Source organism: Abramis brama (assembly GCF_963993115.1).
Source record: "Abramis brama genome assembly, chromosome: 1".
Lineage (NCBI taxonomy): Eukaryota > Metazoa > Chordata > Actinopteri > Cypriniformes > Leuciscidae > Abramis > Abramis brama.
In genome coordinates, this window is record NC_139963.1 from 37,986,419 (window position 1) to 37,999,446 (window position 13,028).

A 13,028-nucleotide genomic window follows, 5' to 3' on the forward strand; every position below is an offset into this window, starting at 1 on the left:
TGTGTTATTTTAGGGTTAGGTGGCGGCCTACTGTTAGTCTGTAGTAATAATAGTTAGTTTTAGATAAAAAAAAAAAAAAAAAGTCCTATGTGGTATGTCCTCATTTATAAATAAACGTGTATCTAACCTCAGGTTTCTCCAGTGGGAGTGTCGCAGTAATAAGTACTCTGTAAATCACTTTAGATAAAAGCATCTTGCTAAGTAGAAATCTGATCATGAACAGTATTTAGCTATGCCTTTATAATTACATAAAGCGATAGCCGATGGACACTAATGTAAACAGATGGCAACTTATTGTAAAGTGTAATCTTTTTGTTTGTTTGTTTTGAGTCTTACATTGACTTGTTCATTCAAAACCTGTCATATCCACCTGCCTACCCACACATACTCAATCTAAATGATCCTTGTTAATTTTCATAGACAAAACAAACAGAAAAAAAAAGAAAAAAAAATGTAGGTAAATGAAGCTGTGTGTTCTAGTGTTAAGTATCCTATTAAAAGGCTTTATTCTGAATTCTTTATTCTAAAAAGTACACAAGAGAGCACTTGGTATCTGCTACAATTACAGTAGGTTCATTTTCCCTGACAAAGAACGCCTCAAAGGAAACCTGTTAAATGGTGCAGCACATGCTAATTCTCTATAATAGACACACCCTGCGCAAAACAAATGAGCTTTTGTGAATATGCGATATTCCGAGTGCAACGTGTTTTCAGCTTGAATGCTTCAGTAGCAACCTGTCACAGACTCTGTTTGTAAATCTTCCAATAGGAGAAAACATTCTAGAATAACCATAAACATGGCCGAGGTGATGTTTTATCATGCAGAATAGCTTTGTGTGGACAGCTAGTGCCATGGAAAGAGCTTGACAATATAACTTTTTGCATAGCCATTTTTATTCTTATATCGTTTGACATTTGTTTCCACATAGCCTTTTTACAGTCATTTTAATGTTTTTTTTTTTTCTGCCCTGTTTGCAATGTGACAAAGAGCTGTTGACATATGCTGAAAACGTTCACAAGAATGCATGATCCCAGGTTGAGTGGGGGAGTTTTGGCCATCAACACAGTAGATCTAAAGCGGAACAACAGAGATTGTCATTGATTGGCTCAGAGCAGTATAATTTCATTATCTTGGTAAAATCAATGGCAGTCTCTTCAGATTACTTAGGTGCTAAGAAAAAATAAATACATGGTCATGGATTCATTCTGTGGTTGACACTTGCCCGTCTGGTTGAGCTGGGAGCCGAGAGTAAATCACTTGCGAGCATGTGCTGCTATTTTTTAATTTTTTTAATTTTTTAATTGTATTTTTACGGCAGTGTGCTAAGTTACGTTGCAAATGATTTGTAGCTCTGAACCCATGCCATATTGGACTGGTAGTGTTCAATGCCTGCCAATGGCTAGAGTTGTTGGCCATATAAAAAAAATGGAAGGTCAAAACCTGGAGAATATTTTACTAAAATGTTTAATTACAGTGGAACAAACATACCAACAAATAGATACAAATGCAAACAAACAAGAATGAATAAATGAGGCATATTAACCTATGACCAGATTCTTAAGGAATACCTCAAGAGCAAGAGTACCTACTGATGTACATGCTAATACTGAGTACATTTCATTTTTGTGACAATCTATTTTTGCACCGCCCGTTCTAAAAGAAGTCAACACGCAGTAGTGTTGGGGGACTTAAAGAATTGTTTCATTCTTGAATGTTTCATTCTCAATTAGAAGGCTGCGTACTAGTGAGGCTGCATCCTTCCTATACGAATCCTTCTGAGGCTTGTAGGCTAGAGTCAAGGATTGTGGGTGAATGAACAACTCGAAGGAAACACTTCAAAATAAGCCCAATAATGGACATGAAACGAAGGCTGCCTTCCAAAGATCCTTCAAATTGAGACGTCCCTTGATGATGTAACGGATATGCAGCCTTACTAGAAAGCAGCCTTCCAATTGAGAAGCACCCAGAGAATTAGTTGAGTGAATGATTCAAATGACTCACTCATAAAGACAGTCAACTATGTCCAGATAGATAGATAGAAAGACATAACTTAGATACAGTGGTGGAAAGAGTACTAAATAATTGTACTTAAGTAAAAGTATTGCTACTTAAGTAATAATTTACTTGAGTACAAGTAGAAGTACTGAAAAATAATATGACTCAAGTAAGAGTAAATAAGTAGTTTGCTTAAAAACTACTCAAGTAACTACGTTACAAAGTACTTTAGTATTATTTTTCTATTTTTTCCCAAAATGGGGAGATGATAGCGATATGGAGCGCTAAACACTCATGTCAATTCTGTTACATTCATACTGGAAGCCCAGTACACACTGATTCATACCTCGCGCAGAAAGTCCACAAGTGAGATTCATAGAATGATTCACTTATGACGTTTCAGGAAATGGCAATATGGATATAATAACATGCAAATAGAGACATTTGACTGAAGAAACATGAAGACAAACACATGATAGCGATATCTTAGGTATTTTCATAAGAATGATGTATGTCTTTAAAGGGATAATTCACCAAAAAAGGAAAATTAGCCCCTGATGTATTCACCCTCAAGCCATCCTAGGTGTATATGACATTCTTCTTTCAGATGAATACAATCAGAGTTATATTAAAAAATGTCCTGGCTCTTCCAAGCTTTATAATGGCAGTGAAAAGCTGAGAAAATTTGAAGCCCAAAAAAGTGCATCCATCCATGATAAAAGTGCTCCACTTTTACTCCAGTGGGTTAATAAAGGCCTTCGGAAGCGAAGCCATGTGTTTGTGTAAGGAAAATACCCATATTTATAACTTTATAATCTAAAATAACTAGCTTCAGCCAGACGACCGACCATACGCATCGATTTACGATACTAGACTAACCCTAGTTTTACGAGACTAACCCCTGACTCGACGCACAACGTATATATATTATAGAAGAGGAGCTTCAGTTTGTTGCACAGCCCTATTTGTTTAAACCACGAGAGGCGTCTAAGCTTACGATACTCCTAAATTCTACATCATACATGTGTCACAGGTTACTCTTGTGGTGCAAGTCAATTTGTTTAGTAGCCTATGTGTATGATCGTCTGGCGGAAGCTAGTTATTTTAGATTATAAAGTTATAAATATGGGTATTTTTCAAAAACCCATGGCTTCGCTTCCGAAGGCCTTTATTAACCCACTGGAGCAATGTGGAGTATTTTTTTTTTATCATGAATCGATGCACTTTTTTGGGTTTTAAATTTTTTCCAGCCATTCAACTTGGAGGAGCCAGGACATTTAATTATGTGTGAGTAAATCATGGGCTAATTTTCATTTTTGGGTGAACTAACCCATTAATGCAATGCTAATCAACATAGCCTGTATTATAGAATTTAATAAAATAATATTCTCACACATGAAACCACAGAAGTAATTTCAAGTAATTTTGATTTTGAAGCAAAACATGATATTAAACTCATAAATTGTAGTTTTTGACGGTATGCTAAGCAAACATACTAGCTTTCCCTGTTGTCAAGAGAAAATGTTTTATTACTAATCTTTAAAAGTAAGTCCAGGTAAGATCATTTGAATGTTTTTATTTGAATAATTTCATATTTGAAAGCAAAGAAGGTTAAGTGAAAGGTCCGATAAAAAAGAGAGATGTAGTATGAATAAAAAGTGCCAGTAAAAAAAAATAAAAAATGAAGTGGGGTATGGTTAACGTTAAATTAAATGCTCTTTTTTTCGTTCTACCGAAAATGTGCTGGGAGCCTACTATTGCTGCATCTGATTGACAGACAAATCATGCGATCTTATTTCACTGTTGTTGAGGGTTTTTCAGCTTTGTACAAAGTTTGCTTCGTACATTTAGTTTAACTGTATTGTTAAAGAGGGCAAGCTTTACCTTTCAGTTGAACTGTGTTAATGTTTTCAAGACACTTACATTGTTCTTGCTCCGTCCAAGCAATAACGGCCCACATAGCAAAATTTGTCTGGCCCACCTCTGGGCCTCGTCCTTGCTTCAATTCTGGCCCAGTTCTGGCTGGGTCCCCGGCCCAAAACTGGCGCAATACACTGAAAACGGACTCAAACAACTTCTTCTGGCCCAGATGTGGCCCAGGCACTGTAAAATGACTCTCATTTATTGATATGGCCCAGGTCTGGCCCAGGCACTGTAAGACAGAACTGGCTGAGAGTCGGCTGGGTCCCCGGGCCAGATGTGGCCCACACCCTGTAAAATGACTCTTATTTATTGATATGGCCCAGGTCTGGCCCAGGCACTGTAAGACAGATCTGGCTGAGAGTCGGCTGGGTCCCCGGGCCAGATGTGGCCCAGAAACTGGCAGTGAAACACAAATTCAACCATTTAAAAAGATTAAGGGTTTTTATTATAAAATTAACAAATCCACTTTAACATAAGCATGTATTAACAATGAACAAATACACTATTAACATTTATTTACAACACAATTTTTAAACTACAAAATAATAAGTAAATTATATTTACTGTATATGATTAAAAGAAAAACATCACTCTTTCACACACAAACTATCTTTCACTCTCTTTAACACTAAATAAATTCCTTTTGCAAATGTCAAGTCACCATTAAATATATAGCGCTATATACAGTAATGACTGTTTCAAAGCAGCTTTACAGGGTTAAACAGGACAATGATGCAAACAGTTCAATTTGGCTGTAAAGCTGCTCTAAAAAGAAAATAGTGTCATTGTTCAGCTGAATTCAGTTCAGTGTTGATTCAGTTCTGTTCAATAACTGTATACAGTATTTCAATTATCAAAAGAGTTCATTTTCATTATTAAGCAGCTCTGCGGAAAACAGTGATGTCATCGTCCAGCTCCGTTCAGTTCTCATATAATGGTGTCAATGCAGGCAGATCAATATTATTAAGAATAAGTGTCCCCAACTAAGCAAGCCAGAGTCCATCAGTGACAGAATGGAGAAAGAAAAACAGGCTCAACCTGGCCGTTGGGTCTGTGCGGAGGACTGGTCTGGCTCTCGTGGATCTGATCCGATGACTGTGCCGAGGACTGTTGTGTCAAAGACGTCTTCATGGTGTTTGTGTCTAGGTCTCGTCTAGTTGTGATGTTCTCGTCTGGCATTCAGGGCTGTTGTGGTCATCTGAGGGTGCAGGTCCATCATCTGGTCTGGATATGGACTAGATCTGGCTGAATTCAGTAACCTTGGGATAAGACTGAGACAGAGACTAACATTAGCGTAGATGCCATTCTTCTTATGATGCAACAAGTACATTCGTTGTTATGGGAAGTGTTTCCGGTTCTGGTTGACCGAATTTATGCAGCCTAACAACCCTTTAACAGATGTGAATTTTAGAAATGTGAGAGTGTGTTATGTTTATGCTAGGTTAAAGAGGTGTGTGTTTTTAAATAGATTTAAACTTATCTTGTTTCTGCCCCTCGATCTGCTGCCAGTCCATGATCCCTCGATCTCCATCTCAGCAGCATTAGTTGTGAGGGTTTCTCTGAACTGCACCTTTTAAATAAAGGAATAGATATTGTGAGGTCAATATTACATCTTAAGCATTAGTTTAAGCACATAGGTTTAACAAATGTTGTTGCCAGAGTTCACACAGCAGTTTAAAATATCGGTAACACTTTACAATAAGGTCTCAATTGTTAAAATTAGGCTAGTTAATGTGTTAACTAACATTACCAATGAACAATACATTTGTTACAGTATTTATTAATCTTTGTTAACATTAGTTAATAAAAATACAATAAAAATGTATAATAAAAATTAGTTCACAGTGCATTAACTAATCTTAACAAATACAACTTTTGATTTTAATAATGCATTAGCAAATGTCAAAATGAAAATGAACTAAGATTAATAAATGCTTTAAGTATTGTGCATTCTTAGTCCATCTTAACTAATGTAATAGTTAAACCTACATTAACAAATTAAACCTTATTGTTGTGTTACCAAAATATCTGTAAAAAGTGTTGGTGTCAGATTCCAAACAGTGCGTTCAGATGTTCGTTCAATCATTGTAAGTTAACATCCCCTCTGCAGTAAAATGTTAAGAACTACCATTTTAATAACATTACACAGTGATATATACGCTTTAAATTTTTCTTTAACTCTAAAATGCACCTGCTCTAAAGCAGATTACACAAACAAACAAACAAACAAACAAACAATAAATAAATAAATAAATAAATAAATAAATAAATAAATAAATAAATAAATAAATAAATAAATAAATAAATAAATAAATAAAGCAGATTACGCCACATTCAAGAACACAAGACGTGCCAAAGCAGGGCCTGACCAATTTGCTGCCCTAGGCAAGATTTTACCTGGTGCCCCATGCATCGCAGCCCATTTCACCCCGTCATTGTGTTCATGATTATTTAGCCTATATATATATATATATATATATATATATACATATATATATATATATTCAATTTATTATACTTTAAATTATCATTTATTTCTGTGATGCAAAGCTGAATTTTCAGGATCATTACTCCAGTCTATCCTTTAGAAATCATTCTAATATGATGATTCATTATCAAAGTGGAAACAGTTCTGCTGCTTAATATTTTTTCATAACCTGTGATACTTTTTACGATACTTTGATGAATAAAAAAAAAAAAGAAAAAGAAGAAAATGTTTTAAAAATAGAAATCTTTTGTAACAACAACATACACTACTGGTCAGTAATTTGGGGTCAGTAATTTTTTTCTTTCTTTTTTTGAAATAAATCAATACTTTTATTCAGCAAGGATTGTTAAATTGATAAAAAGTGATCGTAAAGAAGATTTATATAATTAGAAAATATTTTTTTTATTTTTTAAAAAATGCAGTTGTTTTTAACATTTTATTCATCAAATATATTAGGCAGCAGAACTGTTTCCAACACTCATAATAAATCAGAATATTAGAATGATTTCTAAAGGATCATGTGATAGACTGGATGTCACATGACACTGAAGACTGGAGTATATGCTGAAAATTCAGCTTTGCACCATAGAAATAAATGATCATTTAAAGTATAATAAAGTGAAAACCAATTATTTTAAATTGTAATAATATATCACAATATTATTATTTTTTTCTGTATTTTTTATCAAATAAATGCAGGCTTGATGAGCAGAAGAAACTTCTTTCAAAAACATTAAAAATAGTAATGTTTCCAAACTTTTGGCCTGTACTGTATTTTTTTGCTTTATTTGGTAGTATTTCGAATTAATGGTTTTAAAATAGTATTATATAAAAAAAATGTAAAATAAATAAATAATAATAACCGGTGTCCATGTTATGAGCCGAGTTTTTTTATTTACTTAAACTGCTCAATGCTCTAGTAATATCAATGGGATGACCCATTTCAGGAGTTGCCACAATTACATTTTAAAATCAGAATATGAGCATAGCTCACTTATATTCAATAAAATATTGAAACGTTAGCAATACGGATTCTAAACATGAGCGCCAGTGATTGAATGTCAAAGCGCGGTTTGAACGCCCCGCCCCCCAGCTGAACTGGAAGTTTTGATTGGTTTTGCACCCGAGTCAGACCTGTCTGTTATTGGCTGAGGCGCTTCAGAACTGTCTGTTATTGGCTGAAGCGCCAACTTAGATACAACTTAGATACAACTTCAATTGCCTGTAGGCTTAATGGGTTAACATAATTTGCATCTGGTTTGTTTAAATGTGAAAGGCACATGGTTGTTTTCTATTTGCTTGCTGGTGGTGTAAAAGACGCGTATGTGGGCACATCTTCATGATGAGGTCCCAACATCAAGAGGCACAAATCAATTTGTGTTCTGACAGTTTGAAGAATAGCAGCTGGCTGTGACCTTAAAATTACCTCAGGTCTGTTCCTCTGCAATCGATCTGCAGTTATCTCTGTAGAATATTTAATTGGCTATGCACATTCCCAGCAGAGAGCAGCATGTGTAAAATCCTTAATTTTAAGAGAGGTTCCAGCCACAAGATCATTAAATGCTATGGAGGCTTTTTTTTTTTTTTTTTTGATCAACAATACTGATAACTGACAGCTGTGTGCATACATATTATTAATTCAGTGTGAGAATAATGGTTCAGTATTTACTGACCCCTTGTACAAAACCAATATCATTTTGTGCCAAACGTACTCTGCTCTAATTTTGGGCTTTGGGGTCTTGTGTGAGCACCTGAATAATTTAAATGCAAAACCATTTGATGAAGTGCCATGGGTCATTATAGCACATGGTGCAATGGCACTCAGGACTGGAGCAAACAAATGGGGAAACAATATCAACGGACTCAGAATATTCAGCTGGTTTGAACTCGCTGTGCTGTCGCCTGTCTTGCATTATGTTTGCATTATCTGTCTTTGACTAGATCCCACAGTCTATAGAGACCACTAGTAAAAATGCTTTGCTTTTTGCATTCATTTGAAATCTGTTAAACATTTGTTATGAATGTTTAAAGAATTGAAAACCTAACATGAGTTTTAATTCGTGTTTAATTTAGATGGCCAGTAAATTGACCTTAATAACATCAGCACTCAACCTGAATTACAAATATTTCTTCTTTTTTTTAATGAGTGCATTTTTTTTTTTAGATTAAAATAGATTTTGAATTCAAGAATGCTGTTGTAACTACACCGATTTTCTTTTCATTCTTGAGTCCTAGAATAAGAATAATAATCAATCAGTTGGTACTCAAAAATAATGATGAATATGCAATCCATGAATGTGCAAATTAGCCCACCTCCACTCAGAGATTCACTCGGTCAACTTTACTGTAGTAAACACTACACAATGGCAAATGGAAATATTGGTTTAATTCAGCAATAAGTTATTAAGAGTGAATTATACAAGGTTATACAAGTCAGTGTGTCAGAATGGTAATGGTAATGTATCGCTCTCTACAACTTAACTGTAATTAATATGACCGCATTATCAAAGAGCTTATAATGTGTTGCTAATGTTACACAAACCATGTTCCCATTCGCCACCTCAGAGGCAGGCAGATGCCTTCTAAAATCTAATCTAATGCCTTCTAAAAATCAGCATCCCTAGAAATAATTATAAGAAAAGTCAGAGAAGATTTATTTTTTATTTATTTATATAAGAATAAATGTCAGAGAAGATCTGTACAGGAGAGAGAATGTATGCAAGATGAAATACTGTCTGTCATCCATTTTGCCACAGTGAACCATTTTAACCCAAGACACTACAGTAAAATGAAGACTGCTCACATTTCTGCTCAGTTTTTTCCCCATTCATTTTCTCCAGAACTGGAACCTGTTCTGAGATAAACCACAACTTTATAACATCTGATTTTAAGTTAAATTTATTTGAAAAGTCAGTGTTGTATGACTACGATGGACTCGTTTACATCATTCACAATGCTTTATGAAAGTGGACGGTCAATGTTGAGCTCATTTCCAGTGTAATAGCAGCTTTTAGATTGGTGGAGCTCTCTTCAGGATTGTGGGTAATGTAGTTCTTCACTTGGAATTCAGCAATTAAAGTTGAAATCACACTTATGGCTCCTAAACTGTAAAAGAAATGAATGGGATTTTAGTTGTGGTCAATATAATCCACATTGTATACAGTGTTCTTTAAAAGAACAAAATTTGTAGTTTCTTTTTATTTTTTTGTGGCGGAAACAAGCTTTTATTTATTGCCTTTAAACCGGTTTATTCTTTTATTATCAACATTGTATTAATAATGCTAGTATTTAATACATGTAGTGGGCCTACAGTATAAGCTACAGTGTAAATCTAGTCTAGTCAGACATGAAAGGAATGGCGCCACTGTTCCTTTCTGAGCCATTTAAGTGATGACTAATTGCAGAGCATTTGTCTGGCACTGGTACATCATTTGTTCAATGCTGCAACAAAAATCTTTATTAATACAGACAAATGCTGAAAGGAAGAAAAAAGCATGCAACAGACCACTAAAAATGACAGCAGCATAGTGAGGGGAAAAAAACCCTTTAAAAAATGCCATTAAAAAAGCACTCGGATGTCCCTCCCAGCGGATGCTGGTGCTATCAGCTGTAATGACATGGCCTGTACTGAGGCGGACACTGGGAATATTCAATCTGAAGGCCATAAAAGACTATTGTCAACTCCGTTAACAGCCAGCTCCTAAAAGCAATGTCTGGTAACATGTTAAGAGTTTGCGGGTGGAAAAGCTTGCTCTGTGCACTCCATCTACCCCAAGGAGATTTAGTGTGAAGATAATGCGGTGGGAAAAATGTCATAAATAGTCAGAACCCTGGGTTTTTGCCCTGCTCTCCCACTGCAGTCTCCCCTTTCTCTCTCTCTCTCTCTCTCTCTCTCTCGGCACCTTTACAAGGTGTAGTGATGAGTTGGCGTGAGATGTAATACACACAGACTCAAGGCTTCTGCCACACATTTCTCAGAACAAAATGTATTGTAAGGACACAAGAGTTTCATGGCACATTAAAAGGGCAAGGTGAAAGAGAGAAAGAGAGAGAGAGAGAGAGAGTACAGGGAGTACAGCTGGCTGCTGACTGGTTCTTTCCTTATATACCAACAAAGTCCTGTCCAGTGTGTTCCTGGGAAGCAAAGATAGACTTTGATTTATAAAGATGGAATGGATTTAGAGGGCTTTAACTGGCTGGATGCCCCAACTTCTCAAAGTCTGGAATCCCTTTAAATCTTCTACTGGCACTTTCCATGGACAAGACACATGTTTTTTTTTTTTTTATGACATTGTACAGCACAGTGGTCAACTATTGTTGTTTTTACTGTGCTTTATAAATAAACTTTGATTTGATTTTGATTTGATTTGGTGTCCCATTCATTTGTATTATTGCATGTGTAAAACAAATCACATAACCCCTCATGGATTTTATATTCAACTAAAATCACTCAATTTCATTATTTTCACATAAATATTAAATTTATATCCAATTAATTTTAATTAGTTTTTTTTTTTATTCACCAAAACCATAAATTTAGTAGCTTTTATTTATTTATTTTATTTTTATATACACCAGCGTTTAATTGTTTGGTCAGGCTAGATTCAGACGAGATGTTTTTTGTAATACTTTTTTTCTGCGAGGATGCTTTAAGTTGATCAGAAGTGACAGTAAACATAGACATTTATAATTTATTTTTCAAATAAATACAGCTTTTTTTTCCCTAGTCATCAAGGAATCATGAAAAAATGCATCACAACTGTTTTAAACATTAATAATCAGAAATGTTTCTTAGCATAAAATCATCATATTAGAATGATTTCTGAAAGATCATGTGAATTCAGCTTTGCATCACATGAATAAATTAAATTGGTAAAATATATTCAAATAGAAAACAGTCATTTTAAATTTACAATTGTTTTTACTGTATTTTGATCAAAATAAATGCAGCTTTGGTAAACATAAAAGACTCATTCAAAAACATAAAAAAATATACCAACCCTAAACGTTTGAGCGAGTATGTATAAAATTTAATTTGAAACACTGAAGTTGTTGATCAAGATTTTTGGAATGTTGAGCACCTCTGTTCATTGGACATTTGTTGGGAAAATATTGATTTGTAAAAAAAAAAAAAAAAAAAAAAAAAAATCAGTTTAAAGGAACACTTTTTGAAATAGGGCTTATTCATATTCTTTCATACATTTAGATAGGTGGGTAAATGCATTTTTGTCTCAGTGCATGCATTGTTTTAGTTTGACAGGGTCGGCGCTAGCTTAGCTTAGCACAATGAATGGAATCCTTTGTTGCCAGCTAGCATGTCCTGAGTAAAAGTGATAAAAAAATAAAAAAAAACCCACGTAATTACTTCTTGTGGCCTGCGTATTCACAACGAGTACAAATAGCGATGCAGATTAACACTAGGCGATTTCTTAGGCAGATATTGACTTGGGACTATATTATGGGGAAGCACAGGCTAAGCACGGCTACTTAGGCGAAGCACAGCTACTTGGGCGCAGACATATCACGCAACACATGAAATCCCACGACTTCTGTCAACATACCGGTGTGCAAGGAGTCAAAACACAGAAGAACAACACGCGTGATCTGCACCGAGTGTCTTCGCTTTTGGATTGTTTTTTTTGAGAAGTTACAGCTACAGTTACAGCAAACATGGTAATTATCTGCGTAGCAAAAGGTTGTGAGAACAAGCAAAGGACATACTGTACACGAATGTAATGTTTCACAGAATTCCATCGAATGTGGAACTAAGAAATAAATGGCTAAGTTAGCTGCTCTGGAGATCTGTACTTCAACGCCTCTTTACAAAATCAAACAGTATCGTGTTTGCAAAGAGCATTTTGCACCGGAGGACTAAGTTACTTTGAAAAAATGGAATATGAGGCCCAGAAAGACGGTACTACGTCTGAAACATACGGCTGTCCCCATCCCATCTATTTTCAAAGCACAGGCAGAACAAAGTGCACATGTAAGTTGTCTTTTATTACTCTTCCTTATGTTAATCTGTGTCTTTATTCGGTTGTAAGATAGATGCTGAGAAGCTGTATATAGACTACGGTTCAAATAACGTTAGCCTCCTCTAGTATAACCTCATGTTGAATTCAACCTGTTTAGCATGAACAACCAAACTAAAATAAAAATCGCTGTTATCGTTACCTGTAAAATGAAATGACTGAGGGCTAAGTTAGCTATATTTCTCTCACCGAGTTAGGCTCAGGAGTTTTAGTATAACTACTATGAGGAGAAGGCTACAAGCAGTTTACTATACATGTGTCATGTTTAAAATAATCACTTACTCTGTGGACAGCTGTCCATTTGGTCCATTCGGCGTGGGGCGTTTTTTCCAGTTCACTTTATCACACCATAAAAAAAAATCGAGTACTGCCGGATGGATCAGCGCCGTGAAATCCTCGGTAGCTGTGACACAACTGCGGGCACGCTCATCTTGATCTGACACGTTGAGCCTGGTTATCGATGGAAGTAACTTGTCCCACTCGCCACAGCACAGACACTCTATTTCAGTCGGCATATTCCCCCACATTCACACCACCAGTTCGTGTTGGCTCTCATCCTCACGTCCTCGGGCTGTTGAGCGATCGCAAC